Here is a 20227-nt window from a genome sequence, read left to right as displayed (position 1 = left end):
TAGGTTGTCCCTCCTGGGAGAGGAGGTCTTGCAACCTATTAATGTGTTAGAACACTTTTTTCATTGGCTTGAGTGCCATTTACATTGGCAGGTTCTCTAGGCGAAGGGTGGTAGCATGGGGGATAGAGTAGTCACGAAGAGCTTATCCCAAATATGGACTTGACTTGACAGATACTAGTTTGCGATGAATGTGGCCAGGTTCATGTTTTGTAGTTCGTGAATTTATTTGAGGGTCAAGGCTGACAACATTTTTTAAAGATCTTCAGAAAAGTGGGGAATCCTTTAAAAATTTACAGTAGGAGCTAAGTGTAAGTTGGAAAATGACTAGAAAATTAGTTGGTAGATCCCTTCCTCCCCCCAGGATATTGTGGAAGTTAGGGACTGTGCAAATAAGGTGGTGGTCTGAATATGGGGAAAAAAATAAACTTTTTTTTTTTTTTTTTTTGAGACGGAGTTTCGCTGTTGTTGCCCAGGCTGGAGTGCAATGGCGCGATCTCGGCTCACAGCAACCTCCGCCTCCCGGGTTCAAGCCATTCTCCTGCTCCAGCCTCCGGAGTAGCTGGGATTACAGGCATGCGCCACCACGCCCGGCTAATTTTGTATTTTTAGTAGATACGGGGTTTCTCCATGTTGGTCAGGCTGGTCTCGAACTCCGGACGTCAGGTGATCCGCCCGCCTCGGCCTCCCAAAGTGCTGGGATTACAGGCGTGAGCCACCGTGCCCGGCCGAAAAAAGTCAACTTTTAAGTAGTTTGTTCTGTAAGCAAGTCTGAGAAGCTACTTATGAATTATTTATTAGGTTTAAAAAGTGGACTCTGAACCTCTCGGACAGAGGCAAAATGTATTTATAGATATAATTAACTAAATTATCTTATTTAAAAAAATTTTATAATTCATTGTTTCCACAATAAAATGTAGAATTAAAATAGGAATTCTATTCAGTATGTGTTATGGAAGGGCAAACGACATAAAAACTTGATTTTGTAGCTCATTGAAAAACAATTTTGAGAGAAGCACTGGAAAATGATTTTAAAAGAAGTGTTATAAATTTCTAAAATGTAAGGTGTTTGAAATATTGCCTTTAGCTTAGGAGATAAGGTCTAATGTAGTGTCAGCAACTCTACAATTTTCCTAAATTTATTTCGGTACTGCATGTCAGAAAAACTTTATAAGGTGATTTTTTTCTATTAATGATAATTTATACTCCTATATATGAACCTAAATCAAAATTTCATTTTTTCTCAAAAATTTAATTGGGAAAGAGGTGCATCATTAAAGTTGTTTGTTCCCAGATGTTCTCAGTACTGAGACATTTGTCAGTGCTTTAGATAAAAATTTTTATTGATGTTTGGTGTTTTGTTCTTTGTCTTTTCTCGTTTTCCAAGAATAATGCAATCTCAGTCACAAAGAAAATTTCTGGTTCTATTTTAGGTGGAATTCTGTAGTGTTTTGAGTACCAGTTAAATCTTTGCTTTTATGCGTGTGTGTGTGTGTGTGTTGCTTTTATGCGCGCGTGTGTGTATGTGTGTGTGTGTTTCTTCTTATGTAACCAGCCTACTAGAGCTGTCTTAGAGAACTAATGGCTGATTTTGAATGGCCAGTAGGTGTCATTGTAGAATGCAGTAAGTTGAGTATCGAGTAGGAAATTACCAAGTAGCTAAAGAAACACTAGTCCAAATTAGCATATAGTGTGGTTAGATGATCGTTTATACGTTACAGAAGTTCTCTCTGATGAAACATTTCAGTATTGCAGCTGTTTATAAGGAATTTGAAACAATGATTGTAAAGGAGTTTAATTGTTTGCCCTAAAATAGATCTTGAAAGTGTGTTTTTTAGCCCGGCCCTTTAACTGTCTTGACATGCAATTCAGATTTAAGTTTGATTATTTGCAATACAGTTTTGGCATCTTGTAGTAGTTTATTAAGTTCTAGAATGATTGAAGTTTTCAGCTTGACTGAGTCTTATAGAAAAACCAATGCTACATAGTGAAAAACTGATAAAATATGGGCAGAAGTTTCAAAACTAGTTATCACACCAGTATTTTATATTGTTCTTTTTTTTTCCTCTTAGAGATCCTTGTTCCGAGTTACTGTTCTTTTAAAGCCAGAACAGAAGATTTTTTTGTCTGTCATCGTCTGTGGCTTATTATCTTTTTTTTTTGATTTCCAGAATTGCTTCTTTTTACACTTTATCTGGTCAGTAGACTATGTTCTTTTCTTGGGATGTGGAACTGAACATTTATCACTGACTAAAATGTAGTGGATTCTGGAGGGAGCCAGCACAGAAAGCTCTGAAAGTAGCTTACATCTGTTCCGAGTACAGCTCCTTACCTTCCTAGCCTTCTGTTGAGCCCTTGTCACTTTGTAGCTCTGCTCCTTAAGCCTGTGATAGATACAGTGTTTTGAAAAAGTTTGGACCTAATTTAAGAATTCTTCATGGAGTTGGAAATAGATACCTCAAAACAATTTAGGAGTTTTTAAAAAGGCATACACATATCACTTATATCATCTCCACTTCCCTTCAGAATTTTACGGATGGGAGGAGTGTGAAGGGGGTAGATGTATTTTGGAAACAAATATCCTTGATTATTTGGTTCACCACTGGCTTCCACTTCAGAGTGGAAGTGCCTTGGTCTAATTCAAGGCTCTAGCACTTGTGGTATGAAGCAGTAACAGTAGTTTTAGCTTTAGAGAAAGGGCTGCCAAATCTACTAATTTACTAATACTTTTATAGCTCAATAAATTGTCACCATTTCATGTCATAGCTAGGATAGCTTTTTTTTTCTTTTTTTGAGACGGAGTTTCACTTTTGTTGCCCTGGCTGGAGTGCAGTGGCGCGATCTGGGCTCACAGCAACCTCTGCCTCCCGGGTTCAAGCCATTTTCCTGCCCCAGCCACTGGAGTAGCTGGGATTACAGTCATGTGCCACCACGCCCGGCTAATTTTGCATTTTTTTTAGTAGAGACGGGATTTCTCCAAGTTGGTCAGGCTGGTCTCAAACTCCGGACGTCAGGTGATCCGCCTGCCTCGGCCTCCCTAAGTGCTGGGATTACAGGCGTGAGCCACTGCACCCAGCCTGTCATAGCTAGGATAGTTTTTCTAGCCGGGAGCTGGAGTTGCCAGAAATGAAAATTGTGCTGAATGTTTTGGTTTGGATTAGTTCTTACTTGGCACTTAGCTGCTTTCCATAAATCAAACTAATTTATTTCATGATTCAGACCTGTGCTAATTTGTATAGACATTTATATCCTATTCTCTTACTGTCCCTGAAAGCTATCTAGTTCTAGAATTAAACTAAAATTGGAAAATAAGAGTTGGAGTAATTCAAGGTCCTTTTCTGATAATGCTATATGATGAATATATGCATTAATCTTTGCATTAACATTCACTCAGTAATATATACTAAAAGTTGGCATTGCAAATATGTTTACCTTGACTTGGGTCCAGTTTAGAAACTTATGGTTCATCTTTGTGAATTCTAGACTTTCTGTTTGGGTATCTGGCTGCCATGGAGACAAATCTGAGAAAAAGTATGAGGAGATTTTAATTTTAGAGAAAAGCGTAAAAACTCAATTATGTAATATATTAAGAGGTGTGACTTTGATTATTTATAGAATTATAGTACTTTCTAGGTTTGAAATATAACTGCCAAAAAAGTGGTCATAAAATATGGTAAGTGGCATCAATTTATTGAATGGCAAAGCATGGTTTACAGAATATCTGTTTTGTCCTATTTTGACACATGAAACTTCAAATAGTATTAGAATCAAATTTATCCATCACCTTTGTCATTTTGAATACTTAACTGTTGATAGTGCTTGATTCTTTTTTTTTTTTTCTGGTGAGAAGATACTAATATATATACTTAGAATTAGCCAGCCGAACTCAGTTTAGATGATCCCAATTTTGTTGACAACCTCCAAAGCATCATAATCAAGAGCCAGTCAAACATAAGCCTTCTTCTCTTCATCAGGTCTGATCAGGGTCTTGATCTTGGCTCATCAATGTTACGGAGCTTCTTTATAGCCTATTTGACCTGGTGCTTGTTGGCTTTAACATCCACAATGAACACAAGTATGTTGTTGTCTTCTATCTTCTTCATGGTGGACTCTGGTCAGCAGGAACTTGATGATGGTATAGTGGTCAAGCTTCTTTCTCCTTGTATCCTGCTATCTTACAAGGATATTTGGGCTGCCTGTGGGGCTGCAGTGCCTTGGGCCACCGGGACGTGGGTGACTTGCGGATCTTCTTTTTTTGTGTATGTGTTTGATGCCACTTACCATATTTTATGACTACTTTCAGCCTTTCAGCGCTGCTTTCTTGGCCTTCAAAGCCTTTGCTTTGGCTTCTGCTTTAAGATGGGTAGGAGCTTCCTTTTTCGCCTTCGGCACTATGTTGTGAAAACAGTCTCCCTGATTCTTAATTAATATAGACTCGTTAGCTACTAAGACTTGCCAATTAACCTCCTTAAATTCCTTTCCATAGTATATATAAAATGGATGAGAGAGGCAAGTTAGATACTGAGCAGGTACTGAAAGTTATACTTTTTCCATATTCTTTTGTATTGGGGCTTTTTAATCTGTGTATTCGTTCTTTTTTTATTTATTTATTAGTTGATACTTTTTAAATGAAAAAAGGTGTGGGGATGGGAGAGAGTATACTACTGTCCTTTCTACATTATAGGGTGACTGTAAGACTCAAATAGAAAACATAGTGGCTGGGCGCAGTGGCTCACGCCTGTAATCCCAGCATCTCAGGAGGCCGAGGTGAGCACATCACTTGAGGTCAGGATTTTGAGACCAGCCTGGCCAACATGGTGAAACCCTGTCTCTACTAAAAATACAAAAGTTAGCTGGGCACAGTGGTGCACACCTGTAGTGCCAGCTACTGGAATGGCTGAGGCAGGAAAATTGCTTGAACCTAGGAAGTGGAGGTTGCAGTGAGCCAAGATTGTGTGCACTCCAGCCTGGGCGATGAAGTGAGACTCTGTCTCCAAAAAAAAAAAAAAAAAAAAAGAAAAGAAAACATGAAGGGCTTTTATAAAATCTAAAGTTAATTTGAATTTGCAGTATTTTACAGTATCTGCTGTTTATGGAAAATACTAGGGGAAATGAATATAAAACTTAAGACTCAAATGTTTCTGTTCCTTAAGGTTCTGAATCTTCTCTCATTTTATGCTTTGTTACTCTGTGATTTTTTTATTTAATTAGCATCCAAATATGATGGTTCTCAATCTGTGTCTCTAATCCAGAGCTTTCCCTTGAACTTTAGTTCCTATTCTATACATGTAATTGCCTGCTAGATGAAGATGAGCTACAGGTCCTTCAACTATAATATGTTTAAAAGTGAATTCATGTTTTCCCTTTTGTCATCTTTCTAACCTGCTGGAGCTGGAACCCTGATGTTATCTGTCTTTAACACTTATGCTTCATCTGAGCAATGCTAGGTTCTGTTGACTTTACCTTCTTACTATTTCTTTGATTCCATTTACTTCTCTCAATTTCTGTAGCTGCTAGAAATATTATGAAGAGTTAGGGCCTAGAGGCAACTATCTAGATTAGAATCCTAGCTCCACTATTTACATCTCAGTGTCCTTATCTTTAGGAATAGAGTTATACAAGCCAACAATTGCAGTCTTGGGCATTTGTTCCAGAGAAACTGAAACTTACATTCATATAAAAACCTGTGTGAATTCTCATAGCATCTTTATTCCTAATAGCCAAAAACTGGAAACCTAAATGTTCTTCAACAGGTTAAATAGACTATAGTGCATCTATATCATGGACTGCTATGCAGCAATAAAAAGGAATGGACTGTTAATAAAATGTAACAACTTGAATGGGTCTCAAGTGAAAAAAATCTCAAAATTGCATATTCCATGATTCCATTTATATAACATTCTTGAAATACTAAAAATAAAGAGATAGAGAACAGATTCGTGGTTGCCATGGTTTAGGTATCAAGGAGAGGGGAGTGGGTGGGACTACAAGAGTGTCTTGGTGACAGAACAGTTCTGTATCTTGATTGTGATGGTAATTACATGAGTCTACATATGTGATAAAATTGCATAGAGCTATACACACACGTATACATGAGTGCTTGTAAAACTGGTTAGATCTGAGTAAACTTTGTAGACTGTAGCAATGTCAATTTCCTGGTCTTGATATTTTACTGTAGTTATTCAAGGTGTTCCCATTGAGGGAAAATGGGCAAAGGGTACATGAGACCTGTTGGCAGTTTTTTTTGCAACTTCCCGTGAGTCTATAATTTCAAAATTAAAAGTTTTTAAGAAGAATTGTTAGGATTAAATGAGCAGATACACAGAAGATTTTTTTTCCAGAGAATTAAATCGTTTATTGATTACACATGATAATGGATGATACACAAGCTTCATTGCCATCTATAATTTTATCTGGTACCATTATTCAATTTAGATATATTGCATAGGATGTGCCAACAATCATTTTTATAACCAATAATTCCATGATTTTGCTTGGGTAATCCCTTTTAATGGTGAACCTCAGGTCACAACAGTAACTATCAGTTCAGCTACACCAAGGTTTCCGAAGACAATGGCTTCTCCACCCAAGCAGGTTGTATATAAATTCCAAATAGAACCTGGCATCACCCTGAAGGAATTCTAACTTCACACTGTTGGGGAAATTTACCAAGATGGCTTCAGAGTAGACTAACTTTACACAGCACATTAAAAAAAAAAGACATTTATTCAGCGTCACGATCAGACTATTACATTTAGCAATCAACAGCATGGGTGCAAAAAAAAAAATCTACATTAAAACCCTTTGTTGGAATGCTTTACACTTTCCACAGAACAGAAACTAAAATAACCTGTTATACAATTAGTCACAAATACAGTCCTCGAGTTTTTTGCCCATACACATGAGTATTTGTCTAAAACATGTCTTCTTTGTAGCAGCTAGGCCCTGCCACCACTGTGCTTGGCTGAGTTCACAAATCTGTTGTAACCTGTAGCTTCCCTGTCACTTCTCTGGCTCTCCTCTCCTGCTAAGCTTTGTTTCCTAATTAAAATCTTCTGCCACTGCCATAGCTACTGCTACTGCTGGAACCACCATAGCCACCTTGGTTTCGTGGTTTTGCAAAGTATTGGCCTCCACCGCCATAGGGGTCAGAGCTTCTGCCTCCAAAATTTCCTCCCTTCACGGGTCCAAAATTTGAAGACTGATTGTTGTAATTGCCAAAATCATTGTAGCTTCCACCACCTCCAAAATGGCTTCCATCATTACCAAATCCATTATAGCCATCCCCACTGCCATCATATCCACCACCACCACGGCTGCCACCAAAGCCACCATGACCACTGAAGTTTCCTCCATGACCAAAGTTGTCATTCCCACCGAAACCACCTCCACGACCACCACCAAAGTTTCCAGAACAACTTCGACCTCTTTGGCTAGATGAAGCAATAGTCATCTCTTGCTTTGACAGGGCTTTTCTAACTTCACAGTTGTGGCCATTCACAGTGTGGTATTTCTGAATGACAATCTTATCCATGGAGTCATGGTCGTCAAAGGTTACAAAAGCAAAGCCCCTTTTCTTGCCACTGCCTCGGTCAGTCATGATTTCAATCACTTCAATTTTTCCATACTGTTCAAAATAATCTCTTAGGTGATGTTCTTCAGTGTCTTCTTTAATGCCACCAACAAATATCTTTTTCACAGTTAAGTGGGCACCTGGTTTTTTGAGAATCTTCTCTTGAGACAGCTCTCTTTGGTTCCACGACTCTTCCATCCACCTTGTGTGGCCTTGCATTCATAGCTGCATCCACCTCCTTCACAGTGGCATATGTGACAAATCCAAAGCCCGTGGAGCACTTGGTGTTTTGATCTCTCATTACCACACAGTCTGTGAGCGTTCCCCGTTGCTCAAAATGGCTCCTCAGGCTCTCATCGGTTGTTTCAAAGCTCAACCCTCCGATGAAGAGCTTCCTCAGCTGTTCGGGCTCTTTAGGAGACTCTGACTTAGACATGACGGCAGGGTAAAGAGAGACTTTAACGATGCTTCTTCGGCGGCGTCCACGGGCAGAAAGGAGAAGATTTTTATTATAGTACTTGGTGCATAATAAATGTTAGTTGCTATTAATAGTAATAGCAGCAGCAGCAGCAGTAGTAGTTGTTCAGGCCTCTAACCTCTCAGCAGGCCTCTCACTAGGACCATTTCAACAGTTGCTGTATATATATGTTTATATATATTATATATATAAATCTAATTAATATATTTAATAATTATTATTATTTTTGGAGACAGGGTCTCACTCTGTTGCCCAGGCTGGAGTGCAGTGGTGCGATTATAGCTCACTGCAGCCTCTACCTCCTGAACTCAAATGATCCTCCCATCTCTGCCTCTTGAGTAGCTGGGATTACAGGCGCTTGCTACCACTCCTGGCTAATGTTTTTTTGTGTGTGTGAGACAGAGTCTCGCTCTGTTGCCCAGGCTGGAGTGCAGTGGCGCGATCTCAGCTCACTGCAAGCTCTGCCTCGCAGGTTCATGCCATACTCCTGCCTCAGCCTCCCAAGTAGCTGGGACTACAGGCGCCCGCCACCACCACGCCTGGCTAATTTTTTGTATTTTTATTAAAGGCGGGGTTTCACCATGTTAGCCAGGATGGTCTCGATCTCCTGACCTTGTGATCTGCCTGCCTCGGCCTCCCAAAGTGCTGGGATTACAGGTGTGAGCCACCGTGCCCGGCCTCATTTTTGTATTTTTAATAGAGACAGGATATGTTGGCCAGGCTGGTCTTGAATTCCTGACCTCAAGTGATCCACCCTTCTCAGCCTCCCAAAGTGCCAGGATTACAGGCTGGAGCCACCATGTCTGGCCAGATTTCTATTATAATATAGTAATTTCCTCCCACCAGTTTTGCCAGTTGATCTTTTGTTAAAGATAGTACACCTTTGTATTTGTATTCCATAATATTACAATATGTGCTTTTTATTTTATTATTTTTTGAGACAGGGTCTTGCTTTGTTGCTCAGACTGGAGTGCAGTTGTGTGATCGTGGTTCACTGCAGCCTCGACCTCCCAGGCTCAAGCAATCCTCCCTCCTCAGCCTCCCAAGTATTTGGGACCACAGGCATGCACCACCATGCCCAGTTGATTTTTGTCCTTTTTATAGAGACGAAATCTTGCTTTGTTGCTCAGGCTGGTCTCAAACTTCTGGGCTCAAGTGATCTGCCTGCCTTGGCCTCCCAAAGTGCTGTGATTACAGGTGTAAGCCACTGCACCTGGCCAGAATGTGTACTGTTTTATGCAAGTCTGTTGGGTAGGCCACAGAGAGATCAGTTTATTTTCCGTTTTCTTTAAGAATGAAAAACAGGCTAAAAAATGACAGTCAGTAAAAGAATTTGTGAAAAGATTTTTCTGAATTAAATTTTAAATTTAAAAATTTAAAAATTTTCTTATTCAATAAAAATTAAAAAAAAAAAACTACAAGTATGAAAGACTTCAAGTGGCAGCCAGGAAGAACTGGTTCAAAGTATTTATGAAGTATAAATAGAAAAGTCTGTATAATATGCAGGAAAATCAGCCTTAACTGATTATGATTGTTGTGCTACAGCAGTGTTTTTTTAAAACTTGAAGGAGGTTAATCTGTAGAAGAGTCAACTATTTTATTTTATTTTTTTTTTCAGATGGAGTTTCGCTCTCCCAGGCTGGAGTGCAATGCTGCAGTCTCTGCTTACTGCAACCTCCACCTCCCGGGTTCAAGCAATTCTTCTGCCTTAGCCTCCCAAGTAGCTGGGGTTAAAGGCATGTGCCACCATGCTTGGCTAATTATTTGTATTTAGTAGAGACAGGGTTTCACTATGTTAGGCTGGTTTCGAACTCCTGACCTCAGGTGATCCACCCGCCTTGGCCTCCCAAAGTGCTGGGATTACGGGCATGAGCCACCACCACACCCAGCCAACTTTTTTTTTTTTTTTTTTTAATTTGAACAAGTTTTAAACAGCTAGTTGAACATCTTCCATTAAAATGTTCCTTTTTTTTGATAAACTATTTATTTTCTTAACCCATTATTTTCATGTAATTTGGCTTTTCCAGTTACAGTTTTGTAAGCCACATTGCCTTTTTAGAACATAACTACCAACTGTTGGCAAAAAATTAACAGTACTGTAGTATGAAATTTGTTAGTGTACTAAAGTACTCTAAACATCCATCCATCTGAAGTATATGTTGTACTCTCCAAGAGTAGAATCTCTTTTTTCAGTCTTGCTTCCTACTCTACCCCTCCCATTTCAGTAGAAATATCTTATACTTTATGAACATTAAGTTGAGGCATAGCTGAGATGGCTGTTGGTGTTTTAGAATACAAATTTGTTGCTGGAGTCTCTTTTTTGCTTTATCAGTTAGGAATTGTGTTTGGCTGCCGGAAACAGAGATAAGAAATAACCATTGCTTAAAGTAGTTAATTTGGTAAAAAAAATTCAGACGTAGGAGATCTAGGGCCTATATGGCAACTCTGTGGAGTTGTCAAGGGCAGAGGCTGCTTCTGTCTTCTTCTTTCGCCATCTTTAGCATGTGTCTTCTACTTTCAAGATTACCTAATGGTTGCTGGACCTCCAGCCATCACATTTATGTTCTAGACAGAAGAAAGGAGGAAGAAAGGCATAGACAAAAGGGCTATATCTCTCATCTTTTAAAAAAACCTGTCTAGAATTTCCTACACAACACTTCTTCTGATCTCACTGACTGAAACTTAGTCATTTGGCTATACTTAGCTACAGGTAAGGTTCAGAAATGGCTTTTAGCTGGTCATACAAACTAGATTAGTGAGAGTGGAGTAAGGATCTATATTGGATGGAAACTAGTAATCTTTGACATACTTGCTCCTTATCTTCTATACTGTATATGCTGCTGACTGCCTAGTAGTGCTGTTAAGCTCTTCATTCAATAGACATGAATTAAGTGCTAAGTATGTACTAGGTCCTGTTAAGAACCGGAAATGCAAATGCAAGTGAGGCATACTCCCTGCCCCAGAAAAGTTGTGGTTTAATAAGAAGAACCCCCCCCCCCTTTTTTTTTTAGACAGAGTTTTGCTGTTGTTGCCTAGGCTGGAGTGCAGTGGCGCAATCTCGGCTCACTGCAACCTCCGCCTCCCGGGTTCAAGTGATTCTCTGCCTCAGCCTCCCAAGTAGCTGGGATTACAGGCATGTGCCACTATGCCGGCTAATTTTTGTATTTTTAGTAGAGACGGGGTTTCACCATGTTGGCCAGGCTGGTCTTCAACTTTTGACCTCAGGTGATCCACCCGCCTCGGCCTCCCAAAGTGCTAGGATTACAGGCATGAGCCACTGCACCCAGCCAATAAGAGGGCTCTTCAACCTGCACACAGGTCTTTGAGAACAGAAGATGTTGAGTACTATGGGCTGTGGTGACTATGATTCTGCCCACCCCATCAATTTATGAGGCTTAAGAGGGAGAAGGGGAGAGGACTTCTTTGGAAGGGGAGTATTAATGGAAAGAAACTATTCCCTGCTCCGTGAGGGGAAAGGAAAGGGTTTTTTCCTTCCCAAAAGTCAAGATAAGGAGGTCCTGAAAGAGTCACTCTCTGTCATTAAGAAGAGAGATTTACATTTGCTCTTTGGTTGGGTATCTGCCTAGCCACCAATCTCACTTATATGCCCCTGTTCTACTGAAGAAGACATGGTAATGGAATGCCTGATACCAGGGCCAGGCATTCCCATCTATAACTTGGATTCCTGTTCTGAGAGGTATAAGAGATGGATTCTGCATATATCCTTAGGTCATTCTGAACAAGTCAGGAACTATATTCATCAGGGTTTTCCAGAGAAACAGAACCAATAAGGTTGTGTGTGATTTATTATAAGGTTTATTATAGGAATTGGCTTACACAATTTAGGAGGCTGACAAGTCCCGAGATCTGCAGGGTAGTTGGCAAGCTGGAGACTCAGGAGACCTGACTGTATAGTTCCAGTCAGACACAGTCCAAAGTCCTGAGAACCAGAGATAACATAGTAGCAGTCGCTCAGGCTTGAGACTCTGAAGAGCTATAATGTTTCAGTTTGAGTTTGAAGGCTGGAGAAAGCCAATGTCCTTAGGCAGGAGGAACTGACTCTCTACTTGGGGGAGGCTTAGCCTTTTTGTCTGTTCAGGCTTTCCACTGATTAAATGACATCCGCCACATTAGGAAAGGCAATCTGCTTTACTCAGTCTATAGATTTAAATGTTAATCTCATATGGAAACACCCAGAAAAATGTTTAGCTAAATATCTGGAGATGAGATTGGAAACATTTTTATCCAGGGTAGAATGGAAGCTCTCTGACCAGAGAAAAGTGTCATGACATAGTGATAAGAAACAAATGTAATTCGATATGAAAATTTCTGTGATTTCTTTTTTTTTCTTGAGATGGGGTCTGGCCCTGTTTCCCAGGCTGGAGTGCAATGGTGCAATCTTGGATTACTGCAACCTCCACATCCCAGGTTCAAGTGATTCTCATGCTTCACCTTCCTGGGTAGCTGGGACTACAGGCATGCGCCACGATGCCTGGCTAATTTTGTATTTTTAGTAGAGACGGGGTTTCACCATGTTGGCCAGGCTGGTCTCCTGACCTCAAGCGATCCACCCGCCTTGGCTTCCCAAAGTGCTGGGATGACAGGCGTGAGCCGCTGTGCCCAGCCTAATACCTGTGATTTCTATTGGTGACCAAATCACAAAAATATTATGGTTGATTGTTTTATTGTTTTGCCTATACTCACAATCTAATGACATTATAAATGTTAGTTAGAGATTGGTAAAAAGTGATACAATTTTCATCTTATCAAAGTTTATGAGTTTTATTATAGATCCCTGGGGGTCTGTGGACCCTATGTTGAGAACTTCTGTGTGAAGAGGAAGGAGAGGGCTTTGAATTGATGCAGGGTTGTATGCTATGGAAAAGATTCATAGAGGAGGCAACTGTTGGTCTGAGTGTTGGAAGAAGGGGAGGGTAGTTAGGATAGAGGGTAGTTGAAAGGCATTCCAGAGAGGGATGTAGCATAAGAAAATGTGTGAGGTGTGAGACAGCCTGGCATATTGTGAAATTGTAGATCAACATTGGTGAGGGGAAGTCTGTGTTGAGCCAGGGTATAATTTCTATTCTTGCTGACAAGACCATTTTGTTCACGTGCCTGTTGAGCAAATACTGGTTACAAAGGCCATTTAGCCAAACCAATAGATCCATATCTTTGGTCTCTTCAGGTATAGTGAACAACAAGATACTGTTTGAAGTTTTGCCTACTGGGAGTTCCCTTTCTCCTGTCCTGTAGGGCTACTTCTCTGTAAGGTCAATGCCAGCATACTGTATGCAACCATGTGTAAACCAGGCCTAAGTTTTTTTTTTTTTCCTTCTTTCCTTTGATCTTAGGGAACTCTACAAGGCCATAGATTAAGGAAGAGTTGATTAGTAGAAGTAAGTGCCATGGGTGTCTCAGCCATTTGTTCTTCTAGCTTACTTGTGCTTTTGGAGCCTGCTCTAACCTCATTACAACCATTGTAGTCAGGATTACTTGGTTATGTAGTGGTAACAACCAACCTTCAAATAAAGGCTTAAAATTTGAAAAAGAGAGATTTGTTTCCTCTCATGTAAAATCTGGTGCAAGCTGGGTGATTCCAGGTAGCTGTTCTTCATTTGATGGGTCAGCATTGCATATCTATATTTATCTCTGCTTCTATTATCATAGTGACGAGAAGAACAGGCTGGAGAATTGCATACTGGCACATAAATGTTTCTACAGAAATGATTTCTGCTCTTTGGTCAAAGAAAGTCATAAGGTCACATTTGACTTAAAGAGGATAGACAAATATAGTCCTCCCTTGTTCCCTTGAAAGTTCATATCTGACACACTATCACTTCCATTTAATGATGGAATGCTGCCAGCACATATAGCTTTATGGCTTGGAGGATCGGAACACTCACTTCTTGAAAGTATGTCAGGTCACATGGTCAGTCTCTGCTGGGGCTCAAAAGCCAAGCAAGGAGCTATTTCTCGAAAGAAGAGCAATCATCTGCAGAGAGGGCATAGCTCTCTTCAGAAGCAGTAGTTCTCATGCAGGGGCACACTTGACAGTGTTTAGAGACATTTTGTTGGTCACAATTCAGGGCATTGCTATTGGCATGTAATAGGAAGAAGGCAGGGATGCTGCTAAACATCCTACCATGTAAAAGACAGCCTTTCACAATGTCAAGGGTGACCAAAATGCCAATAGTGCCAAGGTTAAGAAATCCTGCTTTAGATGGACTTACGTGCCTGGTGGTCTGTGTTGTGATTCTTCTAGCAGGGCCTACTGGTAGCTTTATACAGCTACTTTATCATCTACCACAGACGCTCTGAATACCACCGAATTTGCTGGATCTTAAGGCCCAAATGGCAGAGCATCTTTTTTTTTTTTTTTTTTTGAGATGGAGTTTCACTCTTGTTACCCAGGCTGGAGTGCAATGGCACGATCTTTGCTCACCGCAACCTCCGCCTCCCAGGTTCAAGCAATTCTCCTGCCTCAGCCTCTGGAGTAGCTGGGATTATAGGCGTGCACCACCACGCCTGGCTAATTTTGTATTTTTAGTAGAGATGGGGTTTCTCCATGTTGGTCAGGCTGGTCTTGAACTCCCAACCTCAGGTGATCCGTCTGCCTCAGCCTCGCAAAGTGCTAGGATTACAGGCATAAGCCACTGCGCCCGGCTGGCAGAGCATCTTATACTGCTACCTTGACCTCTTGCCTTCTCATGTCCTAGGCCCCATTTAAAACTGGCAGCTATTAATGAATTATTCAGGAAATGGGCAGAGCATCACACTAAATATGGTTTATGTTATTTCTAGAATTTAAAGAGTTCCACTGTGCACAGTGCTTCATTTTATTTTATTTTATTTATTTATTTATTTGAGACGGAGTCTCGCACTCTCGCCCAGGTTGGAGTGCAGTGGCGCCATCTCGGCTCACTGCAAGCTCCACCTCCCAGGTTCACGCCATTCTCCTGCCTCAGCCTCCTGAGTAGCTGGGACTACAGGCTACAGGCGTCTGCCACCACCCCGGCTAATTTTTTGTATTTTTAGTAGAGACGGGGTTTCACTGTGTTAGCCAGGATGGTCTCGATCTCCTGATCTTGTGATCCAACCGCCTCGGCCTCCCAAAGTGCTGGGATTACAGGTGTGAGCCACCGTGCCCGGCTATTTTTATTTTAGAGATAGGGTCTTTCTATGTTGCCCAAGCTGGTCTTGAACTACTGGCCTCAAATGATCCTCCCACATCAGCCACCCGAGTAGCTAGGATTACAGGCATAAGCCACTGCTCCCAGCATTGTGCTTCTTTCTAAGTGGTGGTGGCAGGCTGAGCTATGGTAACTTGTCCTTCATTTTTATTTTTATGTTTTTATTTTTAGAGACAGGGTTTCACTCTGTCACCCATGCTGGGGTGCAGTGGCATGATCGTAGCTCAGTGTAACCTCAAACTCTGGGCTCAAGTGATCCTCTCACCTCAGTCCCTGGAGTAGCTGGAGCTATAGGGGCTCACTACCATGGCCAGTTAATTTTTGTATTTTTTATTGAGACAGGGTTTTGCCATGTTCCCAGGCTGGTCTCAAACTCCTGGGCTCAAATGATTTGCCTTCCTCGGCCTCCCAAAGTGCTGGGATTACAGGTGTGAGCCCCTACGCCTAGCCTAGAATTTTAGTGTTTGTTTTTTTGTTTTTGTTTTTTTTTCGAGATGGAATTTCGCTCTTGTTGCCCATGCTGTAGTGCAATGGTGCGATCTCGGCTCACCGTGAGTTTTAGTTTTACAAGATGAAAAGAGTATGGTGATGGTTGGACAACATTATGAATGTATTTAATACTACTGAAATGTACATTAAAAATGGTTAAGATGGTAAATTTTTTTTACCACAATAAAAAAAATTGGGGAAAAAACACAAAAGAAAAAAGATGCCAATATTTCAAATATTTTTGCCTTTAGGAAGAACTTATTATGAACTGTGTCAGTTAACTAAGTAAGGAATACTTTTGGAGGTTAAAAATGCCACGAAATCCAGACACTGCATTTCTTGACTCAACTCTTTGAATACCAACCGCTTTGAACATTTATTTATTCAGTATTTGAAAGGTTTATTCTAAAATTCAACATAGGCCAGGTACAGTGGCTCATGCCTGTAATCCCAGCACTTTGGGAGGCCAAGTCAGGAGGATTGCTTGATGCCCAGAGTTTAAGACCAGCCTGGGCAACACAGCAAGAACTCATCTCTGAAAATTAAAATTAAAAAAATTCGACATGTTTTCTTGGAATTTATTTTTTGACTTTAATTTTGTGCCTACATACCTAAATAGGTTATATATCCAATATGTTTTTAGGTTCTTTGGTGTTGGATACTACTTTTTATGGGGGAAAATTTTTTTTTTACTTGAAATACAAGGAATGGATCCTTTCCTCCCTCCACCCCTATGTCACTAAATGGGAGTAAATTGTACTTAAGATACGCCCAAGCTTTAGCACCCAGAATGTAGTCTTTAAAATATTATTTCCTACTAAAAGGGGTTCCTTGGAGAAATGTCTGGTTCTAGGCCTAAGGCAGGATTTGTACAAGGTAAGTCTGGAACTTCTTGTCCTAGCAGGAAGCTAGGAGGTTATCTTCATTTACTAGGTTTATGTCAAACGGGCTTAGGAGTTTTGTAGAGGGTCCCTCAAGACCATTCCCACATTTCGTGATTTCCAAGATTGACTCTCAGGACTCAAGTCATTTTATTCACAGTTATAGTTTATTACAATGAGATGATACAAGGCAAAATCAGCAAAGCGAAAGGCATATGGAGCGAAGTCTGGAAGAAACCAAGCTCAAGCTTGCAAGAATCCTCTCCCAGTAGAATTGCAAAAGATGCCATTAATCCTCCTGTAATGAGTTGTGTGCACAGCCTCAGATTAGCCCCTAATGAGATTTTAAGGGCTTCTCAGATTATTCCTGAGCATGCATATAGCACTGGGTACACATCCCTTTGCATGAATATGACCTTCTGGATTCCCAGGAGGTTGTTGGAGCTTTTCAGAGTCCTTTATGGACATCTCATTCCCCAGCTTTTCTTTTCTGGGTTTTTTGTTTGTTTGTTTTTGAGGTAAGGTTTGTTTGTTTGTTTTTGAGATGGAGTCTCGCTCTGTCATCCAGGATTGAGTGCAGTGGTGCAATCTCAGCTCACTGTAACCTCTGCCTCCCGGGTTCAAACGATTCTCCTACTTCAGCCTCCCAAGTAGCTGGGATTACAGGTGCTCGCCACCATGCCCAGCGAATTTTTTGTATTTTTAGTAGAGACAGGGTTTCACCATGTTAGCCAGGATGGTCTTGATCTCCTGACCTCGTGATCCACCCGCCTCAGCCTCCCAAAGTGCTGGGATTACAGGTGTGAGCCACCACGCCCGGCTTGGGCAGTTCTTTTTCTGATCTTCCCTGAGATTACTCATGTCATTTGATTGGGACTGTTATTTAAGATGGCTTCACTCACACATTTGTTGGGTAGTGCTGGCTGTTGGCCGGCCTATGTCTATTCATTAGGCTAGCTTTGGCTTCTTCACATGGCTACTAGATTTTAAAAGTAGAAAGAAGGGCAAGCTCCAGTATGCAAGCACTTTTCAAACCTTTGCATTACGTGGGATAGTTTCGCATTCCTATAAATGTTTTTGAGCTCTGCTCTGGGATGCAGTTACATTTATTTGAAAATAGTTCCAGATTTTGATTTTACAGATCACCTGAGTTCAGGAGTTTGAGACCAGCCTGGCCAATATGGTGAAACCCTACTTCTACTAAAAATACAAAAATTAGCTGGGCGTGGTGGTGGGCACCTATAATCCCAGCTACTTGAGAGGCCGAGGCTGGAGAATCACTTGAACCCAGGAGGTGGAGGTTGCAGTGACTGGAGATTGCGCCATTGTGCTCCAGCCTGGTTGACAAGAGCGAAATTCCATCTCAAAAAAAAAAAAATTTTAAGATTTAATAGATAGTACTGGATCTGTGTTCACTGTAGGGCTAGTAAGTCCCCATTACTTAGGAAGAACTCTTATGTGTACTTGACCCCATCCTCAATGGAATTGGTGAGAAGCGGCGCTATTTCTGGCCCTGTGTACGTTCTGGACACTGCTACCTCTAATCTTTCTGGTGCTTCTTTTCCTGGCTTCTGGTAGTTTCCTCACACACACAGTGTGCTGATCAGTTTTCGTTTGACTACTAGAGAGGGATCCTTTGCAGATCTCCAGAGTTCGTTCTCAGTACAGCTCTCCACATTACCCTGTCCTCTAACACTTTGGTCTACCTGTACTCTTAGCTCTGCCTCCTTAACTCAGAGAGTCTACCAGGTTTCACTTGCCTTTCTCTTCCTTACCCTGCAGCCTGGAAAGTCTTGAGGAAGGAAGTTGAGGCAACTTCATTGTTCTTTACTGTCTGTGCCCAGTGTAATGAAAACTGTGTTTCATGTACTTTCTTTCTTTCTTTTTTCTTTTTCTTTTGAGACAGAGTCTCACTCTGTTGCCTAGGCTGCAGTGCAGTGGCACAGTCATGGCTCACTGCAGCCTCAACCTCCCAGGTTCAAGTGATCTTCCCACCTCAGCCTCCTGAGTAGCTGGGACTACAGGCGTGTGCCACTATGCCCGGCTAATTTTTAAAATGTTTTTTGCAGAGACGAGGTCTCACGGTGTTGGCCAAGGTGGTCTCAAGCTCTTGGGCTCAAGCAGTCCTCCTGCCTTGGCCTCCCAGAGTGCTGGGATAACAAGTGTGAGCCACTGTGACCTGCCTTTGTTTCATATTTTCTTCCGTGTTTTTTTCTTCCCCCCACTCCTGTTGCCCAGGCTGGAGTGCAGTGGCATGATCTCGGCTCACTGCAGCCTCGCCTCCTGGGCTCAAGTGATTCTCCTGCCTCTGCCTCCTGAATAGCTGGCACTACAGGTGCGTACCACTGCACTGGGCTAGTTTTTGTATTTTTAATGGGGATGGGGTTTCACTATGTCGCACAAGTTAGTCTTGAACTCCTGAGTTCAAGTGGTCCACCCGCCTTGCCCTCCAAAAGTGCTAGGATTACAGGCATGAGCCACCACATCGGGCCCTCTTCCATGTCTTAAATTCAGGCAAGAAGGTAAATTCACTTTCTGTCACTCCATCTTGTTGAGAAATGGAAGGCCCTTCTCTCCTCACACTTTTCTCCTTCCTTAGTATTAGGCTCATGATTGAGGATTGGGGTGTTGTCTATGGTCTTGGTCCAATCTCAGTTTTGGGCTGGTTTTTGTGCCAGGACCTTACAGTTTTCCTGCCCCCACCCCACACAATGACAGATGAGGCAATACATATGCTTAATACCAAGGTAGTGATTAATTGAGGGAGAACTGACATCTTTATGAGTCTTCCCAACTCATGAACATGGTATATCCTCCGCTTTATTTACACCATCTTTATTTTCTCTCGAAAATGTTTTCTTGTTTTCATTGTAGAGGTCTTATACATCTTTTGTTAGATTTATTTCTAGTCTTATTTTTTAATGCTGTTGTAAGATGCATTTTAAAAAATTTGTGGCTGGTTTATAGAAACACAATTGATTTTTTGTATATTAACCTTATATTCAGAAACTTAGATAAATTCACTTATTTTAATAATCTATAGAGTCTTTTGGGTTTTCTTGGTGTATAATTATATCATCTGTGAGTAATAGCATTTCTTCCTTTCCAGTCCTTATTCTTTTTGTTTTTCTTGCTTTACTGTACTAGCTAGGCCTTCCAGTACAATGTTGAATAGAAGTGGTGATAATGGTCATCTCTGTCTTGTTTTCAACCTCAGAGGGTAAAGTTTTCAATATTTTACCATTGACTGTGATACTTGCTATAGGCTTTTTATGGATATTCTTTGTGAATTTTTCAATAGGTTATATCATAACTGAATATTGAACGTGTCATGCTTTTCCTGTACCTATTTGGATGATCACATGAATTTTCTCCTGAACTGCCGTTATATGCCTGGAGTAAATTCCTTTTTATATATGGTATTCTTTATATATAGTACTAGATTTAATTTGCTAATTCATTGATATTTTTGCCTCTGTGTTCATAAGAGAAATTAGTGTGTGATTTTCCTTCCTTGTAATGTCTGTGTTAATTTTTGTTGTAGCTATACTGGGTTTTTTTGTTTGTTTGTTTGTTTTGAGACGGAGTCTTGCTCTGTCCCCCAGGCTGGAGTGCAGTG

At 40.9% G+C, this 20227-nt stretch overlaps 1 protein-coding gene and 1 pseudogene across 8 annotated transcripts in view; one reads left to right on the top strand and one right to left on the bottom strand.

Annotated features, from left to right (window-relative positions):
- The window catches only part of HYCC2 (hyccin PI4KA lipid kinase complex subunit 2), a 95436-nt gene that overhangs the window by 621 nt on the left and 74588 nt on the right, over window positions 1-20227 (top strand). The window lies entirely within an intron of this gene.
- Window positions 6692-8063, bottom strand: LOC101138286 (heterogeneous nuclear ribonucleoprotein A1-like; annotated as a pseudogene).

Source organism: Gorilla gorilla, chromosome 11 (assembly GCF_029281585.2).
Source record: "Gorilla gorilla gorilla isolate KB3781 chromosome 11, NHGRI_mGorGor1-v2.1_pri, whole genome shotgun sequence".
Taxonomy (NCBI): Eukaryota; Metazoa; Chordata; class Mammalia; order Primates; family Hominidae; genus Gorilla; species Gorilla gorilla.
Note: the sequence above shows the minus strand (reverse complement) of the source record. Positions and strands in the feature narration are given on the sequence as shown.